The sequence below is a fragment of the Phodopus roborovskii genome, unplaced genomic scaffold, assembly GCF_943737965.1.
Source record: "Phodopus roborovskii unplaced genomic scaffold, PHOROB, whole genome shotgun sequence".
Classification (NCBI taxonomy): domain Eukaryota; kingdom Metazoa; phylum Chordata; class Mammalia; order Rodentia; family Cricetidae; genus Phodopus; species Phodopus roborovskii.
In genome coordinates, this window is record NW_026126102.1 from 15,577 (window position 1) to 36,667 (window position 21,091).

Below are 21,091 nucleotides of genomic sequence, written 5' to 3' on the forward strand. Positions count from 1 at the left end.
AGACAACAACAACAACAACAAAAAACCCTACCAATGTTTATAACCAACTGAAAGTAGAATACAATTGAAAACAATGAAGCCAAGTGTAGTGATAACATTCCTTTAATCCCAGTGCTCAGGAGGCAGAGACAGATGGATCTTGTGAGTTTAAGGCCAGACTGGTGTACATAGTTCCAAGCTAGCTGGTGAGACAGGTTTTGAGAACCTGTCTCAAAACAAAACAAAACAAAACAAAAAGCCAGAAATTGTACTCATGCTTGTAATCCCAGTACTTCGACACTCAGGCTGGAGAATCAAGCATGCAAAGCCAGCCTGAACTACTAGTAGGTTCTAAACTGGTCCAAGTTATAAATGGGATGCCTATCTCAACAAACAAAAATAAGCCCACCATGAGATACTCCCTCATACCTACTATCAGAAAAACAGTAAATTAGTAAGGATATGAAGAAAGTGAACCTTTATAACTGCTGGGAATATAAAACAATATAATCAACTGGAAAACACTGTCAAAGCTCATTAAAAATACCTATGTAGAGTCTCTTATAGAGAACCCAGGTTCAATTCCCAGCACTCCACAACCTAGTTCCAGGGCATCCAATGACTCTGACATCCAAAGGCACCAGACACTCACATGGTACACACACACACAGACACACGTGCACGTGCGTGCAAGCAAGCAAAACACTCACATACATAAAATAATATTTAAAACCTAACAAAAATTAACATTAGATATAGTAGTACATAGCTATAATCCTAGCATTTAGGAGGTTGAGATACAAGGATGAGGATCCTCTCTCAAAAAAACTGAAAAAGTAGCCAGTAATCCTAGCAGTCACAGATGCAGGAGGATCTGGAGTCAAAGGCCATGCTGCATAGCAAGTTTTAGGCCAGTCCAGAATAAGGAGGCCCTGTCTCAAAACAAGTTCAGGTATGATGATGCATACCTGTTGGGAGTAAAAGCCCAATAAAGCAGGTAATAGATTCTGGGACACAATACAGGCTGATTAAGGTTTATTTGGGGAGAATTCACTTACACAAGAAACAAACAACCGTCTCCAGTTCCTGCTCCAAGGATGTCCTCGGATCTTCTCTACTCTCCGACCCAGAAGTAAGAAAGAGCATCCAGGTCAGAACCCAGACCTAATCTCCACCGGTCACGCCCACACCTATCCCCATGCCCCAATGGGTATGGTCAGTACAACAGGTGTGGGCAAGGTGGATATCTCACTATAATTCCCCTTTTAGTCTAAGAAAAAATTTAGGCTTGATCTGTAACTATACACAAGGACAGCAAACATCAAATATGCTCTAGAGGAAAGAAAAGTAAGAACAAACACACTTAAGGCCTATTGCCAGTGAGGTAACAGACATATATATGAATACCTATATACATATTTTAAACTTAGATTTCAAAAAATTATTTGTACTATTCATAATTAGCCTTATTGTGTGTGGGAGGGGTATGTAGATATGAGGGCTGCAGAGGCTAGAGGTGCTGCTTCTCCTTGGAGCTGGAGTTAACAAGGGGTTGTGAGCTGGTACAGGTGCTGAGAATTAATTAAGACAAAACAAAAAATACTACGATGATAAGGGCTTCAGTTTTTGTTTTTCGGCTTTGTTTCTTTGTGTCTGTTTTTGACAGCCAGTCCTCCTGTAGCCCATGCTAAGTCCTGAGCCTCTTGCCTGTAACCCCCACCCAATACACTCACATGCTGGAGTTACAGGCATGTGCACCATGCCTGGTTTATTTAGTGGTGGAGATTGAGCCCAAGGCTTCATGCATTCTAGACAAGTACTATAATAATTAAATTAAATCCCCACCCCCAGAAACATTAAGCTGTGTATTTTGGAAATGGGGTCTTGTGCAGGAATGGCTGGCTGTTGAGAAGGCTAACCTTGGAAAGCATTGTTTTCCAGGTAAGTATATTTCAGAAATGCTTTCCAGTCTTCTATTCTTCTCTTGATAGATTTAGTTTCAGTATTCCTAGATGTGGAGATTCTGATCGTTTTGTCTCCACCTCTGTAGCACTGGATTGCATGTGTGTGCTACCATGCTCAGTTTATATAGTGCTGGGAATCAAATCTAGGACTTTGTGCATGGCAGGTAATAACTCTACCAACTAAGCCATGTCCGTAGCCCCCTCCAGCCCCCCTTTTTTGTTGTTGTTATTTCAAGTTTGAGACAGAATCAATCTGAATTGTCCAGGCAGGACTTGAATTTTAGAGTCTTCTTTCTCAGCATCCTGAGTAGTTGGGATCACGGGCCTGTACTACCTGGCCCAACTACAAAAGAAATTTTCTAATACTAGTGCCTGGGCTACAAGCCAATATTGGCACATTTCCATGTCAAGCCTTTGTGTGCGATCTTTTATTTATTTGCTTTTAGTTTTTTAAACATGTTCTTATATAGCCAGGGTTGGTCTTAACACATTGCCCTGTGTTTTGTTTTTGTTTTGTGACAGGGCTACATTGCCCTGTATTTAATCTTTTTTTTTTTTTTTCTTTTTCTTTTTGCTGGTTTTTTGAGACAGGGTTTCTTTGTATAGCTTTGGAGCCTGTCCTGGAACTCACTCTGTAGACCAGGCTGGCCTCAAACTCACACAGACCCACTTGTCTCTGCCTCCTGAGTGCTGGGACTAAAGGCTTGAGCCACCAACGCCCCACTGTATTTAATCTTTTATAAGAGTCCTGAAAATAAGACTACACACAACTGGTTCGCCTTTAATCCCAGCACTTTCGAGGCAGAGGCAGGTGGATCTAATCTATATGAGTTCAAGGCCAGTCTGGTCTACATAGTGAGCTTCAGGACAGCCAAAGCTACACAGAAAAACCCTGTCTCAAACAACAAAAATCCAAAGACAATATGCTGTAAGTTTCATATAAGTATTTCTATGAATAAAATTGGAAAATTAAAAACAAAGAATTACTCGTGGTACAGATATTGAGAGATGGTCTTTAGTCTTTTTTGGTGACAAACTTAAGGTCATTCAGTTGACACCTACGCCACCTACAGCATGAATGATGATTGGAATATTCTCATGTAAATGACAGTACCTATTGGTTCCACCCAGTATTCATGCTCAGAATCCATTTTGTATGAACCTACTGGCCTATAAGGTTAAGGCTCTGTGACTAGAAAAAAGAATGAAGTTAAATACCTTAATAAAGCTTTTGTTTATTTGCTTTGTTGTTGAGACAGGTTCTCAATATATAAATAGCCCTAGCTGGCTTGGCCTCAAACTCATAGAGATCCTCTTGCATCTGCCTCCAGAGTACTGGAATTAAAGGCATCCACCACTATTTCCAGACATTTTATGTTAAACAAAAGTGAAATGCTATATCCCCTAAACTCAAACATAGAAAATTTTCCTGATTTCTCACTTTGAGTTCTGTATGCTTTCTCTGATCAGAACATGGTGTGTGTCTGTGTGTGTGTGTGTGTGTGTGTGTGTGTGTGTGTGTGTGTGTGTGTGTATGAGAAAGAGAGCACATGCAATCCACAGTACAGAGTACAGAAGCCAGAGGTCAACCTTGGGTAGTGTCTCAAGTCTATGGTTTTTTTTTTTAATTTTTTTAAGTTTTTGGCCTGGGTCTCTTGCTGACTTGAAGCTCCTCAAGCAGGTTGGGCTGGCTGGTTAGCAAAAGCCCTAGGAAAAGCCCTCACCTGTTTCTGCTTCCCCAGGGCTGTAACCACATTACAGTTCCTCATGAACAGTTTATTGTTTGTTTGCTTGTTTGTTTGCATGGATTCTAGGGATCAAACTCAGGTTTTAAGTTTGTTTGCATGGATTCTAGGGATCAAACTCAGGTTTATGCACTTTATGCCCTCAAGTCTGTTACTTTTTGTTTATTTCTAATTTTCTGCTTATTATTGCTATTTAGTCACTATTATTATTATTATTATTATTGCTATTTAGTACACTTTACAAGAAGTGTACTTTAGGGCTGGAGAGATGGTTCAGCAGTTAAGAGTACTGGATGCTCTTCCAGAGGACCTGAGTTCAACCATATGGTGACTCACAACCATCTGTAAGATATCTGGTATTCTCTTCTGGCCTGCAGGGATACATGGAGGCAGAACACTGTACACATAACAAATAAGTCTTTAACAAAAGAAATGTACTTTAACAGATGCCATATAGATATAATTTCATATGAAGAGGAACTATGGGAGAATGGGATGTCTTTAACAAAGAAATAAAGAGGAATAAAAAATACTTCCATGTAAAGTTTTTTAACCAAATTATTCTTTTTCAGAATACAAAATCTTAATTGTTAAAAGGAAAGAGAGAGAGAAAAAAAAGAGAAGACAGTAAGATAGAAGACCAAGTATAAAGAATTCTTCTAGGCAGGTGCACTGCATATGTAGAATATATATAGGGTTGAGTTATAACAAAAGTACTCATGTATTATACTCAATTATCATACAGTTGGAAATAAGACTTTCCAAGCAAGTACAATTGGCCCGAAACTTTCTCAGTCTTCAATTACATAATGTGTTAAAGCTGTGTCGCAGTCACTGCTGACGAGCAGTATTAAGTCAAATGCCTTGATGAGATAATTTTTTCCTTGTTCACTTGTAAAGACTGTGCCTTTTTGTAATGTTCTACAAGTTCCTCCATGGTGCTGAATTCCTGCTTCCCACTGCAGTAGAGTCTTTCTTGTAATTGTCTTATCTCCATAAAACTGTAAACACAAGGCTAGAGAGGTATTTCAGGTTTAAGAACACTTCTTGTTCTTCCAGAGGACTGGAATTTAGTTCCCAGAACTCATGTCACATAGCTCACAGCTGTCTGTAACTCCATTTCCAGTGGATCCAGGTCCTTTTGTGGCCAAAATAAAAACTAATCTTAGAAACTGTAAGATATTTGAAAGAAATTAAATACCAAGGAAATAAAATTGCCAGTCAATAAGTGGGTAAATAACTAAATAGACAGCTCACAAAAAAAGAAACATAAATGGCCAATAACAATTTAGTATTTCTTTTTTGTTGGTGGTGTTTTGTTTGTTTGTTTTTGTTTTGTTTTGTTTTTTGGAGACAAGGTTTCTCTGTATTGCTTTGGATGCTGTCCTGGAACTAGCTTTTGTAGACCTCACAGAGATCCGCCTGCCTCTGCCTCCCATGTGCTAGGATTAAAGATGTGCTCCACCACTGTGCGGCTTCAGCTCAATATTTCTAACCGTCAAGGAAATGTAAATTAGAAGTACTTTGATATAGCACCTCAGCCCAGTCAAAACGACTGCCAAGAATTCTAACAACAAATGTTGGAAAGGATATGGAGAGAAAGGAACCCTTCTTCACTGTTGGCAGGTGCAAATTGATACAGCCACTGTGGAAATAAGTTTTGTGATTTCTTTAAAAAATAAAAAAATAGTCTAGCATGGTGGCACACACCTTTAATCCCAGCACTCAGGAGGCAGAAGTAGGTGGATCTCTGCAATTTCCAAGCCAGTCTGGTCTACAGAGTGAGTTCCAGGATAGCCAAGGCTACACAGTGAAACCCTGTCTCAAAACACCAAAAGTTAAATAAATAAAAAAATAGAACTACTATATGATTCAGCTATCTTGCTCCTGAGTATATATCCAGAGACCTCTGTAATATACCATAGAGATATTTGTACCCCATGTTTATTGCTGCTGTATTTGTTAAAGCAAATAATTGAAATCAATCTAGTTGTCCAACAGATAACTGGATTATATGTGTATACATACAAACACACACACACATGAATACTACTTAGCACTAAAGAAAAATGAAGTTAAAATTTTGCAGAAATATGGATGGATTTTTGAATCTATAATATTAAGCAAGGCCATGCAATCTCAATATAAAAAACATATGTTCTTTCTCATATGTAGAATCTAGCCAATAATATATGTCCATATGTAAATGAATGTGCATGTGAATACAGTATAGCATGTATAAAGGAGAAAAGAAAGGCTAAGTATTGGAGGATGAGGAAGGATTGAATTAGATAACAGACATGAGTTACAAAAGAGGATGTAAAGTTGTTTTTCTATTTTTAATTCTGCTATGGACGTCTCTGGTTTTGGTAGTGGGCAAGTGCATAAAATACATTCAGTAGTAAAGCTAATAAAAGAGTAAAATTTCATGTGCTGTTCCACAACTTCCATCCTGAATGTCTATCCCAACTACATTGAGTTTTCTAGCCCTTGGGTCTGCTTAATTTTAGTGTGTGATTTTTTTTTTATTTAATTGCAAGTTGTTATAAGGAAGTTTTTAATAATTTATTCTTATTTCATGTACATTCGGGTTTTTGTGTGCATGTATGTCTGTGTGAAGGTGTTTAATCCTCTGAAACCAGAGTTATAGGCAGTTATAAGCTGCCATGTGGGTGCTGGGACTTGAACACAGGGCCTCAGGAATAGCACGCAGTGCTCTTAACTGTTAAGCCATCATCTCTCTAGCCCAATAAAGGTAACTACTGAAAAAAAAAAAGGAAAAAGAAAATGAGGTACAAACTTGCCTCCATGTTAACATGCTACAGGCAGTTTCTGAATTAGGGGTCCTCTTCTTAGATGATTCTAGCTTCTAGCATGCTGACAATAAATAAAAGAAAAACAAAAGAAAGCAAAAAACAACCAGTACAAGTGCTGTTACTACTTATCATTTTTCTTGTTTCAAAAGTTGTCCAAAATATATTTTTGTTTGTGATGGTGTTAGGGATTGAACCCAGGGCCTTACACATGCTAAATATGGACTCAACTCCTGAGCTATACCCTATCTACAAGTTATATTGTTTTATTAATCAATTCCTATGTTATCAGTTTTTTATTGGTTGTATATAAAACTATATTCTTTTAGTTTCAAGTTTATTAGTTTAGAATTACTTTATCATTCCCCAAGTTCCAAGTTACTTGGAACATTTTATATTTGTCATAGCATTTCCTTTAGAACCAGTTTGGATCCCCATGGAATTCTAAAGATCTTTGCATCTAGATGGAATTGTGATACCTTAGGGAAAAGGAAAGAAGGGATAATAGGATTTGCATAGAAGTAGGATTGTGTCAGATTCCTTGGGACAGTTCTAGGGTCCAGAGCGATCTTTTTCCTTTCCCCCAGGATTAGAGTTAATCCTCTTCCTACTTTTCCACTCCTAGGAGTTAGTTCTCACAGACTTGACCATTCCTCCCCTCTTGTTTTGTTGTTGTAGCTGTTTGAGACAAGATCTCTTATAGTTTAGGCTGCCTTTAATTGAGGATGACCTGGAACTCCTGATTCTCCTGCCTCCACTTCTCAAGTTATAGGAGTACATCTTTTTCCCATTAATTATTCTCTCTCTCTCTCTCTCTCTCTCTCTCTCTCTCTCTCTCATTTGTTTTTGTTTTGAGACAGGGTCCTGGAACTCGCTCTGTAGACCAGGCTTGCCTCAAACTCACAGAGATCAACCTGCCTCTGTCTCCCAAGTGCTATGAGTAAAGGTGTGTGCCACCAGTGCTTGGCGTAATTGTTTTCTTTTAAAATAGGAAAAACGAACACAGTCCCCCACTTCACTACCACCAATTATGAAGCATGTCATGGTGGTTTGAAAGAAAATGGACCCAAAGGGAGTGGCACTATTAGAATGTATGGCCTTGTTGAAGAAAATATGTCATTGTGCGGGTGGGCTTTGAGGCCTCTTTAGCTCAAGCATTCAGTGTGACAGTCAGTTGACTTCCTGTTGCCTGTAGGATGTAGCACTCCCAGCTCCAGCACCCCATCTACCTGCATGTTGTCATTGTCCTTGCCCTGATGATAATGGACGGAACCTCTAAAACTGTAAGCAAGCCACCCCAATTAAATGCTTTCTTTAAACAATTAATAAATGGGACCTCTTCAAACTTAGAAGCTTCTGTAAGGCAAAGGACACAGTTGACAAGACCAAACGGCAGCCCACTGACTGGGAAAAGATTTTCACTAATCCTATATCCGACAAAGGGCTGATCTCCAAAATATACAAAGAACTCAAGAAACTAGTCAACAAAACACCAAATAACCCTATTAAAAAATGGGGTACAGAACTGAAGAAAGAATTCTCAATGGAGGAAATCAAAAAGGCTGAAAGACACTTAAGAAAATGCTCCACATCCTTAGCTATCAGGGAAATGCAAATCAAAACAACTTTGAGATACCATCTTACCCCTGCCAGAATGGCTAAAATTAGAAACACCAGTGATGACTTATGTTGGAGAGGATGTGGAGAAAGTGGAACACTCCTCCACTGCTGGTGGGAGTGCAAACTCATACAGCCACTTTGGAGATCAGTATGGCGGTTCCTCAGGAAAATGGGAATTAGTTTACCACAGGACCCGGCAATCCCCCTCTTAGGCATATACCCAAAGGATTCACATCAATGCAACAAAGACATCTGTTCAACTATGTTCATAGCAGCACTATTTGTAATAGCAAGAACCTGGAAGCAACCTAGATGCCCTTCAATTGAAGAATGGTTAATGAAGATGTGGCACATCTACACAATGGAATACTACTCTGCAGAAAAAAATAATGGTATCTTGAAATTCGCAGGCAAGTGGATGGCACTTGAAGAAACCATCCTGAATGAGGTAACCCAGTCACAAAAAGAGGAACACAGTATGTACTCACTCATATATGGATTTTAGACCTAGATCAAATGATCACCAGCCTATAATTCACATCACCAGAGGAACTAGGATACAAGTTGTATTCTAAGAGATTCATATAAAGTCCCTCACAGAACTGGGAAGGGACAAGTCCCCCAGACCTCAGGTATAGTGGGGGAGGACAGCTAATGGAGAGAGAAGTAGGAGAAACTGAGAGGGAGGAGAGGAAGGCATGTGCGACCAGGAGGATTGAGCCTGGTTAGGAATGGAAAATAGGAAAGAGAGAGAGAGACAGAGACAAGAGAGAGAGAACATAAAAGAGGGAGCCAATATTGGTTTGAAGATAAAGTTGAACACAAAGAAAGGTCGAGGGAACTACAAGACTGCTCCCAACTAACAATCTCAGCTTCCGTGGAAAGGCTATCATAAATGCCCTTCCCGGAGAGTGAGATCAACAACTAACTTCTCCATGGAGTCCTCAACTAATGCCTGTTGAAAACAGGAGCAAACACCCATACATAAACACTGAGTCAAACTAGAACCCAGAAGCAGATGGAGAGGACAAGACCATGCGGTAGAAGTACATAGAGACAGCTTACCTGAACAAGGAAGAGCTAAGGGCCACTAGACTGATAGCTGGGAAGCCAACAGGGGTCTGACTCGGACCCCCCTGAATATGGGTCTCAGCCAGAAGGTCTGAGCAGTCTAAGAGACCTCAGACAGTGGAGCCAGGATGTATCCCTGGTGCACAAAAGGACTTTGCAAACATATCCCCCATGGAGGGATAACTGCCTTATTCTAGAGATAGGAGAGAAGCCCTAGTCCCTACTTCACAGGACCTGTCAGATCTACATGACCCCAACTGGATGGCATTCCCCTACATATTGTATTGTGGTGGGGGGGTTGGGAGGGGAGGGTGTTTAGAGTGCATGGGAGAGGGTAGAGAGGGCAAAAGGGAGGGAAGGAGGGAGGGAGGGCTTGGGGGGAGGGAGGGAGGGAGGGAGAGGGAACTGGGATCGACATGTAAAATAATAATAAAAAAAAAAAAAAAAAAAAAAAAACGCTTTGACTCCAAAATTTAAGTTGAAGAACAAGTTACTGGGGAAAAGTATTTCTATTTTTGTTTCCACAGAAAATGAAAAGATGTGGATTCCTTCCAGACTAATGTGGTTTGATCACACCAGACCGCCTGAAACAGAGTACAAGCTGATCCTACATTCCAAACAGCTGGACAAAACAGCCCTACAGACTACAGCTAGGATATCTGAATCTTCTTCGAATCCCCCAAGACAGCGCCCCCTTACCAGCAGGAAGTAGTTTGGAAAGAACGACGCCCAAATTCCCAAATATTGTGTATAAATGTTTGTTTTCATTTAATTGGACTTTGTTATATAAAATTAAATAAAAAATACTCTATATGCATAAAAAAAAATAAATGCTTTCTTTATAAAAATAGCTTGGCCATGGTGTCATTTCACAGCAATAAAAATCCTAAGACAGAAGTTGGTACTGAAAGGTCAGTGCCTGCTTAGTACCCCTTGACCTATGTATGTAACAAATAGCTGATGCCTAAACCCCCAGTTCTCTGAGAATGGAATCCACCCCCAAGCTATGTCAATGCCCAAATGTTAGTTAGCTCTCTGTCCTCGCAAGAGCAGATAACTGTAACAGCTTGACTGTGAGCCGCACCTGGAGATAAGGCGATAGAAATTCCTCAATCCCCTCCAAGATAAATGACTAACCAACTTGCAATCCCCATGCCCCTGCTTAACCTTGTTTAATCTTGGCTAACTGTATGGCCTTTTGCCTTTATAAGCTTCCTGCAATAGAGGGTAGGGGCCTTTTCCTGCAGCTGTTGCATCAGCTTGCTGGATCAGGGCCCTGCCAAAGGCGTGTATCCCATTAAAGGAAATCTTACACGTTTGCATCTGTGAGTTGGCTCCTTGGTGGTCTTTTTGGGGGTCTTGTAGACTAGGCATAACAGGTACCAGGGACTGGGGCATTTCTGTGATAGGTTTGACTATGGTATTGTTTGGAGTAATATTGACTTTGGAAAGCAGTAGAATGCTTTAAGCAATGCTTAATGGACCATACTAGTAAAAGCATGGAAGACAGTGGTACTGACTATCATTTGATGAACTGTCCAGGGCTGGATCAAGAGGTTTCAGAAGAGAAATATTTTAGTATGTTGCCTAGAAATCATTCTTATGATATTTTGGTGAAGGAATTGGCTGCCTTTTGCCCTTCTCCAAAGAGTCTACCTGAGGCTAAAGTGGAAAGTTTTGGATTAATTCCATTGGCAGAAGAAATCTCAAAGAGCCTAGTGTAGACTCTGTCATGTGGCTATTAGAGGTATCTCTAATGAAGACACATAATGAAAGGGAGCAAGCTGAGCCAGAAAAAAAAATATTTGATGATAATGGACTGAACCTCTGAAACAGTAAGTAAGCTACCCCAGTTAAATGTTTTCCTCATAAGATTTGCCATGTTCTGGGCTGAAGAGATGGCTCAGAAGTTAAGAGCACTGGCTGCTCTTCCAGAGGATTTGAGTTCAATTCCCAGCAACCACGTTTTTTTTGGGTTTTCAAGATAGAGTTTCTCTGTGGCTCAGAGTCTGTCCTGGAACTCACTCTGTAGATCAGGTTGGCCAGATCTGCCTGTCTTTGCCTCCAGAGAGCAGGGGTTAAAGGCATGTGCCACTACGGCCTGGCTGATATGCTGATATGCACATTTTAAAAAATTGTTTCCCTCCCCACCATGTCCTCTGCCCATATTCTTTCTGGCTGGTTCCCTCTCCCTAAATAGTTTTCTTTGCAGCTTCCATATCACATATATTTCATTACCCTCCCACCATAATACATACCATGTTCTCACCACTCTCATGATCCCTCTTTCTAGTTTCAACACACACACACACACACACACACACACACACACAATCTAATTTTTTAATTAGAGAAAAGATGAAGTCTATCTTTCTTTACTGTTTGTTTGAGACAGGATCAGACTGGTCTCAAACTTGACATGTATGTAGCCCTGAACTTCTGATCTTCCTGCCTTCACCTCCAATGTGCTAAGATTACAGATCTGTAAGTGGAAGTTCTTAGAAAGAAGCTACACCTGCTGCTGAGCCTTCCTCACAGCTGATAGACTGAGTAGATCTTCAGTGATTGTGGAGAGTTTGTAATATTCAAAGTCCAGAGCCAAATTATCATGGGCTGTCTTTGGCCAGCTAAATGGCCATTTATTGCTGCCCTCCCTAGCTGCTACTAACCAAAGGCTAAGAATATCCTCCAATAGCAGCTGAAGTCTACAGCAGAGACTTGCCTGCTTTGCTCTAACCTGCCCACCTAATGTATTTTAGAAGTGCCTTGATTTATGAGATTTGTTACTATGAAAACTTCATGAAATAATTCCTTCACTGGAACATGGAGTTTGGGTAAACCTAAATTCATGTTCCCAGGCCATGGTCACTCATATATGGATCCAAAATAAACCATCTTATATATCCTTTGAGGTGAGAGTTGTGCTTTTCCCTTAGATAACACCCTGGTTTTTGTGGTTCTGAGGACCGAACCCATGGTTTTACGTATGCTAACCAAGCATTCTACCCACTGAGACACATCTCCAGCCCCCAGGTATTTGTCTTTTTAAATTTGTCTTGTTTTACTTAATGAGTTTTAGTTCCATCCATTTCCTACAATTTTTTGTTTGTTTATTTGTTTTCTGAGACAGGTTTTCTCTGTATAACAGCCCTGGATGTCCTGAAACTCACTCTGTAGACCAGGCTGACCTCCAACTCACAGACATCCACATACCTCTGCCTCCTGAGTGCTGGAATTAAAGGTGTGCACCACCACTGTCTGGCCTTCCTACAAATATTATTAATTACCTTTTCTTTGTGGCTGAGTAAAAGCCTAGTGTGGCCCCAACAGTTTACATTGCCACCAGCAGTTGATAATAGTGGCCCTTTCCTTCCATTCTCCCCAGCATTTGTTGTCTTTTGATTTCTTGATAATAGCTATTGTGAGTGAGGTGAGATGGAATCTCAAGACTCTTAATTTTCAGGACAGTAAAGGATGCTGAACACTTTTGTAGTATTCAATAGCCATTTGCACTTCTTTATAAACTGTTCAGTTCATCATCCCATTCTTTGAGCTCATGGGTTTTGTGTGTGTGTGTGTGTTTCTTTTTAAAGTTCCTTATATATTTTAGACAATAATCTCTGACTTGCTATCACTGCACTCTGTTGATTAATTCCTCTGCTGTGCCAAAGATTACCTTTTGAAAATATTTAGGTCTGGTGAGATGGCCCAGCTCAGCAAGTAAAGGCACTTGCTGCCAAGCCGAATGACCTTTTTGATCTCCAGGAACCACACTGTGAAAGGAGAAAACGGAACCCTACAACTTGTCCTCTGACATTGACATGTAAGCAGTGATATGCTCCTCCTCCACAATAAATAATAAATGTAAATAAAATGTAAAAGTAAACACATAGATTTATTTAATGTTATTTTACATGTACGAGTGTTTTGCCTGCATGTATATATGTATATGCACTATATGCATGCCTGGTTCCTAAAGACCCAGAAGAGAGTTCAAATCCTCTAGGACTAGAGTCACAGATAGTTGTGAGCCACCATGTGGATGCTGTAGGCTTCTTGATACAAGGTCTCACTATGGAGCCCTGACTGGCCTAGAATTCTCTATGAAGACCAGGCTGGCCTTAAACTTTTAGAAATCCTCCTGTCCCTGCCTCCCAGATGCTAGGTTCAGGTGTGAGATCACTTGCCTTATCTTGAAGTATTTTCCTTTAGCATTTTCAAAGTTCCAGGTCTTACATCCAAGTTTTTGATGCATTCTGAATTTATTTTTATTACATTTATTTATTTGTCTATTTATTTACTTATTATGAGTGAGGTGTGTGTGTGTGTGTGTGTGTGTGTGTGTGTGTGTGTGTATGTGTGTGTGTGTGAGAGGGTGCAACATGTGCCATGGTACTCAAGTGGAGACCAGATAAATTACAGGAGTTAGTTCTTTCCTTCCATGTAGCACCCACACCACAGTCTATTCCACTAATCAGATGAAGGCCTAGAGATTGAAATAAGAGACAAGACAGCAGGTCATTCAACAACAATGTTGGAATGGAATGTCCTTTATTGAGGGGATGGGGTGGGCTTATATACTGACTCACAGCACAGTGGAAAACAACAGGGTTTTCAGGCTTAGCTCCTCCCCAGCAGATGTGTGTTAGCAAAACAGGAAGAGTACCAATAACAACTCCAGGGCATGTTAGCTCCTCCCCAGCAGATGTGTGTTAGCAAAACAGGAAGAGCACCATGTTCCAGCCAACAGCTTCAGGCTTGCTCAAGGTGCCTCAGGGATCCATGCAGGGACCTACACTTCCACCCTGTGGGTTCCAAGGATCAAATTGAGGCCATTAGGCCTCCTCTGCCTCGACAGTGCTGGGATTAAAGGCATGCACTACCACCACCTAGCTGAAAAGACACTTTGAAATAAAGCAAATAGTCACTTGTGTTGTCATTCCACTAACTCGAAAGAGCCCATTTTGGAGACACATGTCTCCTTTCCAGGCAGATAGAGAGAATTAAACCTAGGTCTTAGTCTTAAAACCTAGTCCCAGGCCTAGTGACATCTAGTGCTGGGGAAATCCTCATCACTCCTATAGTCTGAGCCACTGGAACTGAGGAAGGCAAGCTTAGAAGATATTTTAGTAACATGGGACTCTACTTGGTTTGGGTTCTGCACCCCCTCCTTCTAATAATGCTCTTGGTGGCCTAGCTTCCTCACTTGCATGAACTAGAGACACACATCTCACTCTCAATAATGTACTTAGTAACCTGTTGGCAACCCAGGACCCCCAGTGCATCTAGGTGCACACCCTCATGCTCCAAACAATTTCTCCTTTCCTAGTGACTATCACATTTGGAGGATTTCTATTCCAACATAGTCCCATTTATATCAAGGTACATTTTGTGTATATGTGTCCATGATGCAGCCTGAATTGGTTTGGGGTACATGAACAATAAGACAAAACTGTGTCCTCAAGAGAGCTTTAAGAGAGCTTCCCTTATTTACCTTATAATGCCTATGAATAACTGAACAAGCATATGACTAAAATCAGATGTATTGTGGAACAGGGCATAGGAATCGAGCAAAGATAGACATAGTCTAAGCCTATCAATCAAAAATAATACCATGGGAACTATACCCATAGCAACCTTCCCCACTTTTAATAGTTTCAAGTCAGAGTCTGGCTATTCGGGAACTTATTAAGTAGACCAAGCTTACCTCAAACTGAAAAAGATCTGTGTGACTCTACCTTCTGAGTCTGGAATTAAAAACATGTGTTACTACACCTGGCTGCAAACTGCTTCTTTTGAACGTCATAAAAGGAAACTCCAAATGGTAATGGGGGGGTCTTTCGGTATCTTCACCTGTGACCCACCTCTCCCTTGCAGCCATTCTTATCTGTTCTATTGGTTTTGCCTTAAAATACAGTTCCCTTGCTACTTTTGTAAATGCGTGCGGGCTTTTATTTGATTCTTGAAGAAGAGACCAAGAACCTGGGAACATTTGATCCCACATACGGGTAAGTGAATTGTGTTAGGCTAGGCAACCAAGAGCACCTACCATCCCTCCTTCAGCCTTCACTGGCACAGGTGGTTCCAAGACTCTGTCACCAGAACAGCATGTAGAAAAGTGGGCACAGGACTGTCTTGGAGTCAGAAATGGGATTAAGGCAGTGTTCCTCTCGGGACAAAGGGGAAGGGAGATACGTCTCCATTTCCCCTACTCTGCCTTAACTGTCTCCTCTCCTGTTGCTTCTCTCTCAGTTATGACAATGCTAACATGGGGGTTGGGAGTGCACTAATGGTGACAGCTAAGTAGTAGCTACTTCTATGCTCATGTATAGAAATATGAAGCCCATCCCCTGTATCAGAAAGGACACAGACACTTTAGAACCAACAGAAAAGAGGGGGGAACTACTGGAAGAGGAATATTCAAACCCAGTAAAACCTAGAGCACCTTAAAGTCAGCAGGCTCTGCAGCTGTGCAGGGGTGGAGTGGGAGGGTTCTTCTCTATCTGATACACCTGCAGTCCTTACCAGTAAACGTGTTCACTTTGTGCGAGCTGCTTTCCGATCTTTCCATTCTTTAACTGGTGGTATGTTGTGTAGCAGCAGTTTCCTGTCACAGTAGAAACATTCTGTCCTTCAGAGACGCTCCTTGGAACAGGATGCAAACAACTCCAAAAGGCTTCAGGAAGTCCCTGAAACTGAGCAGATTCGTTAGGCCCCTCTGTACCCAAGAGTAATACTAAAGACTGCTGAGAGTCACTCTCAGACAAAGCCAAGCTGCCTGGAAGAAGCAGAGACTTGCCAAACAGCTTGAAAAGACCAAACAAGCCAAGCTGCAGAGAAGACTCTGAGACCAGGCAAGCAGCCTGAAAGAAGCAGAGAGGAGCCAAGTGGCTTGAAAAAAAAAAGGCAGAGAGCAGCCAAGCTGCCTGGAAGCTGTTTAGACCTATGGAGCCATCTGGAAAGGACACTCTCCAACCTGTTGAGCTGCCTGCAGTATGCTCCAGGTTTGCAGCTTCTGCAAGTTATCACCCAGGATTGAGTGGGCTTTTCTGCTCCTGTAAATGATCTCTCACCATACTCCTGTAAGTGCCCCAGTAAAACTCACTGGTTTGCCACATTGGACTTTGATGGTATCTATACTTTGATGTTTCACGGGCTCTCTGTCTGGTGACTAGACATGTGTGTTAAGCCTCTCCAGGAAAAGTTTGTCATGCAATATGGAGAGAAAGGATGGTAAGCCCTGATGCCTACAAGAAAGAGAGGGCCTCGTACATAGGTCAGATGTCACAAACAGTGCCTACAAACTGATCCTCACACGAGGTAGAGATAGATCAGTGTGCCTCCTGGAATAACTGCCTAAAAGTCTGGCCCAGGGCCAAGCAGAATCCTTCAGTACCTGGCCACACTTGGTAACTTTGGATAAGGCATTTGGACCAGGGGACAGGCTTAAGGAGCCCTACTCCTCTTTCAGGACATTCGTACCCCTTCCTCTGGTGTGTATGTGAGTGGGTGTGTGTGTGTGTGTGTGTGTGTGTGTGTAGAAGTGTGCCTAGGTGTGTGTATGTGTGCTTGCTTTTGTATGAGCATGTAGAGAACCCAGGGGTTGACATCAGTACATCATTCTCTATCACTCCCCATCTTACTTTTTTGAGATAGTCTCTCACTGAACCTGGGACTCACTGCCGCAGCTAGTCTGAATGGCTAGCGGGATTTGTATCTATCTCCTTCCAGTACTGGGATTGCAGCCACATGCCAACTGTGCATGGTGGGTTTTTTGTTTGTTTTGTTTGTTTGAATGTTTTCTTTTTTTTTACATTGTGTGGAATCATGTGGATTCTGCTTTCAAGTTTCTATATAGCTTAGATGAACTTGAACTACTGACTCTCCTGCTGAAGGGACACTAGCCCACTCGAGCATGGGGCTCTGGCTAATCTTTCCCTTTGCCCCCATTCCCTCTGCCTGGCTAAACACTGTTAAACTACATTCCTGAAGGTAGCCACCAAGGTCTATTCCCTTATTTGGCCACTTCCATGTCCTGAGGGTAACTACCAAAGTCCAGCAATCAGAAGCCCCCTTTGGCACACCTAAATGACATCTAATTAAAATTAAACACCTCATCCTAACATGGGGTTTTCCTCATCACCTTTGTAAACTGTCATTTGCCTAAGAGCCACATCTGTCTCCTCTCTATCTAAAAGCAGTCCTTTGTCCCCTTGGGACAGATATCCCTGTTCCCTTTCCCTTGTTCCCTCCCCCTTCTTCCTGGTTCTCTATCTCCTTTACGATTGTAGGCTAGCACACTCGAACACAGACCTCCCCTCCTTCTCCTCTTAAGAATGACACTGCAAGGTCATTTGCTGCTGTTTTCTACCTGAGTCAAAAAGCAGCCACTTTAACTCTAGCTCTCTCAGGAAAATCAGGTATTTGGGTGTGGTTTGTGCCTAATCCAGGGTCTGGGAGGAAGCTCTCACAGTTTAGGATCCTCCTTCACCTGCCTCCTCCACCTATGTATTGGAATGTCAGTTGTGTTACAGCCCCTTTGTATGGTTTCTATCTAAACAATGCATTGGTAGTACAGCCAGACTAACTTGCTTTTATTGCCACTGGTGCTGAAATAACAATAAATTGACAGCCTGCTCCTGAGAAATTTGCATCTGGTGCCATTCAGTGCTGAAAGAGTGGAGATGACTTCAGGCTCAAAGGAAATAAAGCCTACTTAGAATTCCCAGAGACAGGCACAAAGCCAGATTTGCAAAAGTGGAATACCTCATTAATTATTCAATTCCCAAAGAATGTCATACACCAACCATCAAGAGATGTTAGTGTTGCCAAGCAGTGGTGGCTCATGCCTTTTTAATCCCAGGCAGAGGCAGGTGGATCTCTGAGTTCCAGGCCAGCCTGGTCTACAAGAGCTACTTCCAAGACAGCCTCCAAAGCTACAGAGAAACACTGTCTAGAAAAACTGGGGTGGGGGTGGGGTTAGTGTAAGCATTGCAGCAACTTGAATTGGATGGGACAGGGATTCTGGCACTCGGGAGCCAAGGGACACCACAGGTCACACAGTAAGCATAGCAGTTTACAGCCCTGCTTCAGGGAAAGGTTTCCCCAGTGTAACAGCTTTGCTGGAGCAGGGAAGGGCTTCCCCAATGAAGTTGTTACAATTTGACTCCAGTCCTCTGGACTGTAGTGTAACAACTCTGCTTCCTAGGGGCAGATTTCTCTAGTGAAAGTGTTACAGCCCTACTCTGTTCCTCTCTACTCTGGCTCTGACAAAAAGTTGTTACTTCTCTCCTTGCCTCCATTCCAGCAAAGGAAGTTCTCACCCAATCATCATTCAAGAGATTTATTGGGAGATTGGCTGCCCTCTGCCAGGATGGCTGAAGGACAGTCTGACAGCTGGACAGCCACAAGATGAACAGGCACAGGGTTTATATAGACTTCTCAGGGGCGGAATTTTTCCAGGGAGATTTCCAGGATGGAGATTGGTCAGGTTTCAATCCCTGAGCTCAGAATGGCTAGATATCCTGCTCAGGGATTGGTTGATTTTCTGCACAGATTTAGGGTCAGATTTGGCTCTGCTTTCAGGGCCAAAGTGTGTTTCTTTCACTGGTCCTTTTTAGCCTTTTGGCTTTAATTTTAGGACCAGGGTGTATTTCTTTCACTGGCTCTGATTCTAGGAACAAAGTATGATTCGTTGGCTCTGTGTCTGTTCATCTTGTTCATCCAGCTGCCTCCTTCTATCCTGGCAGAGGTAGTGACTCCTGGATCCTTCCCTCCTGAGGACTGGAGACTGGGCACACACAGGGAAGCCTGTTCAGGCAGATCGGCCTGCCCAGAGTCTGCCAGCATCCTGGTCCCTCCTCCACTCACAGAAGGAGCCCCCCTCATGGTGCCCTGCTCAAAGCATGCTGAGGACTGAGGACTGTGCACAGGGTAAGCCCATGAAGAGTCTGCCAGCACCCTTGCCCCATCTCCATCCACTAGACAAGGAGAGCCATTGGAGTATTGGACCTGCTTGCACCCACCAGAAGAGAATCTTGGTTCAGTACCCACCAGGAGAGAGAGAGAGAGAGACCCCACTGGTATGCACTGGAAGAAGTGATGTGTAGATGACAGTATAAGAACACAGTCAATAACAGAAATATCGATGACACCCTCCCAGAGTCTAGGGACTTCACACCAGCAAGACTTGAATATCACAACACGGATGAAGCAGAAGAGAACGACCCTAAAAACAACTTAATGAAGATGATAGAGACCCTAAAAGAGGAAATGAAAAAAAAAATCCTTTAAAGAAATGGAAGGAAAAACAAATGAAAGAAATCAATAAATCTCTTAAAGCAAGAAAAGCATAGAGAAAACAATAAAACAGATGAAGGAAAAATTAAAACAGTCCGTGACCTGAAAACTGAAATAGAGACCAAAAAAAAAAAAAAAAAAAAATCACACACACAAGAATGCTGGAAATACAAAAGCTGGGTAAACGATCAGGAACTTCAGATGCAAGCATAACCAACAGAATACAAGAGATGGAAGAGAGAATCTCAGGCACTGAAGATACACTAGGAGAAATAGATTCATCGACCAAGGAAAATCTTAAGTCCAACAAATCCCTAACACAAAATATCCAGGAAATATGGGACACTGTAAAAAAGTCAAACCTAAGAATAGTAGGTATAGAAGAAGGTGAAGAAATCCTACTCAAAGGTGCAGAAGATATATTCAACAAAATCATGCAAGAAAACTTTCCCAACCTCAAGAAAGACATGCCAATGAAAGGACAAGAAGCTTAAAGAACACCAAATGGAGTGGGCCACAAGAAATTCCCCTCATCACATAATAAAAACACCAACATACAGAATAAAGAAATAATATTAAGATCAACAAAGGAAAAAGGCCAGGTAACATATAAAGGCAAAACTACCAGACTTCTCCATGAAAACTCTGAAGGACAGAAGGTCCTTGATAGATATTCTAACAACACAAAGAGACCATGGATGACAGCCCAGACTACTACACCAAGCAAAGCTTTCCATCACTATAGATGGAGAAACCAAGATATTCTATGACAAAACCAGATTTAAATAATACTTATCAACTAAGCCAGTCCTACAGAAAGTTCTGAAAGGAAAACCCCAACCCAAGCAATACAACTAACTACGCTCACAAAAACATAGGCAATAGATAATCCCACTTTACCAACAGCCAAAAAAGGGGGGGAATCCATACATCATACCACCACCAACAACAAATTCAAAACAAACAAGAAATACCAATCAATAGTCATTAATAGCCCTCAATATTAATTGTCTTAATTTGCCTATAAAAAGACACAGATTGTCAGGATGGATATGAAGACAGAATCCATCCTTCTGCTTCATACAAGAAACACACCTCAACTTCAAAGACAGACATTACCTCAGAGATAAAGGTTGGGAAAAGATATTCCAAACAAATAAACCCAAGAAACAAGCAGGTATAGCAATCCTAATATCTAATAAATTAGACTTTAAACTAAAATCAATCAAAAGAGATGAAGAAGGTCATTTCTTACTCATCATAGGAGAAATCGATCAAGATGATGTCTCAATTCTGAACATCTATGCCCCGAATACAAAGGCACCCACATTTGTAAAAGAAACATTACTAAAACACAAATCACACATAAAACCTCATACACTTATAGTGGGAAATGTCAATACCCAACTCTCAACACTAGACAGGTCAGCCAGACAGAGACTTAACAAAGAAACAAAGGAACAGAAGTTATGACCTACTTGAGTTTAACAGACATTTATAGAAATTGTATCCAAACAGAAAAGAATATAATTTCTTCTCAGTGCCACAGGGAACCTTTTCTAAAATCGAGACATACTCAGCAATGTAGCAAACCTCAATA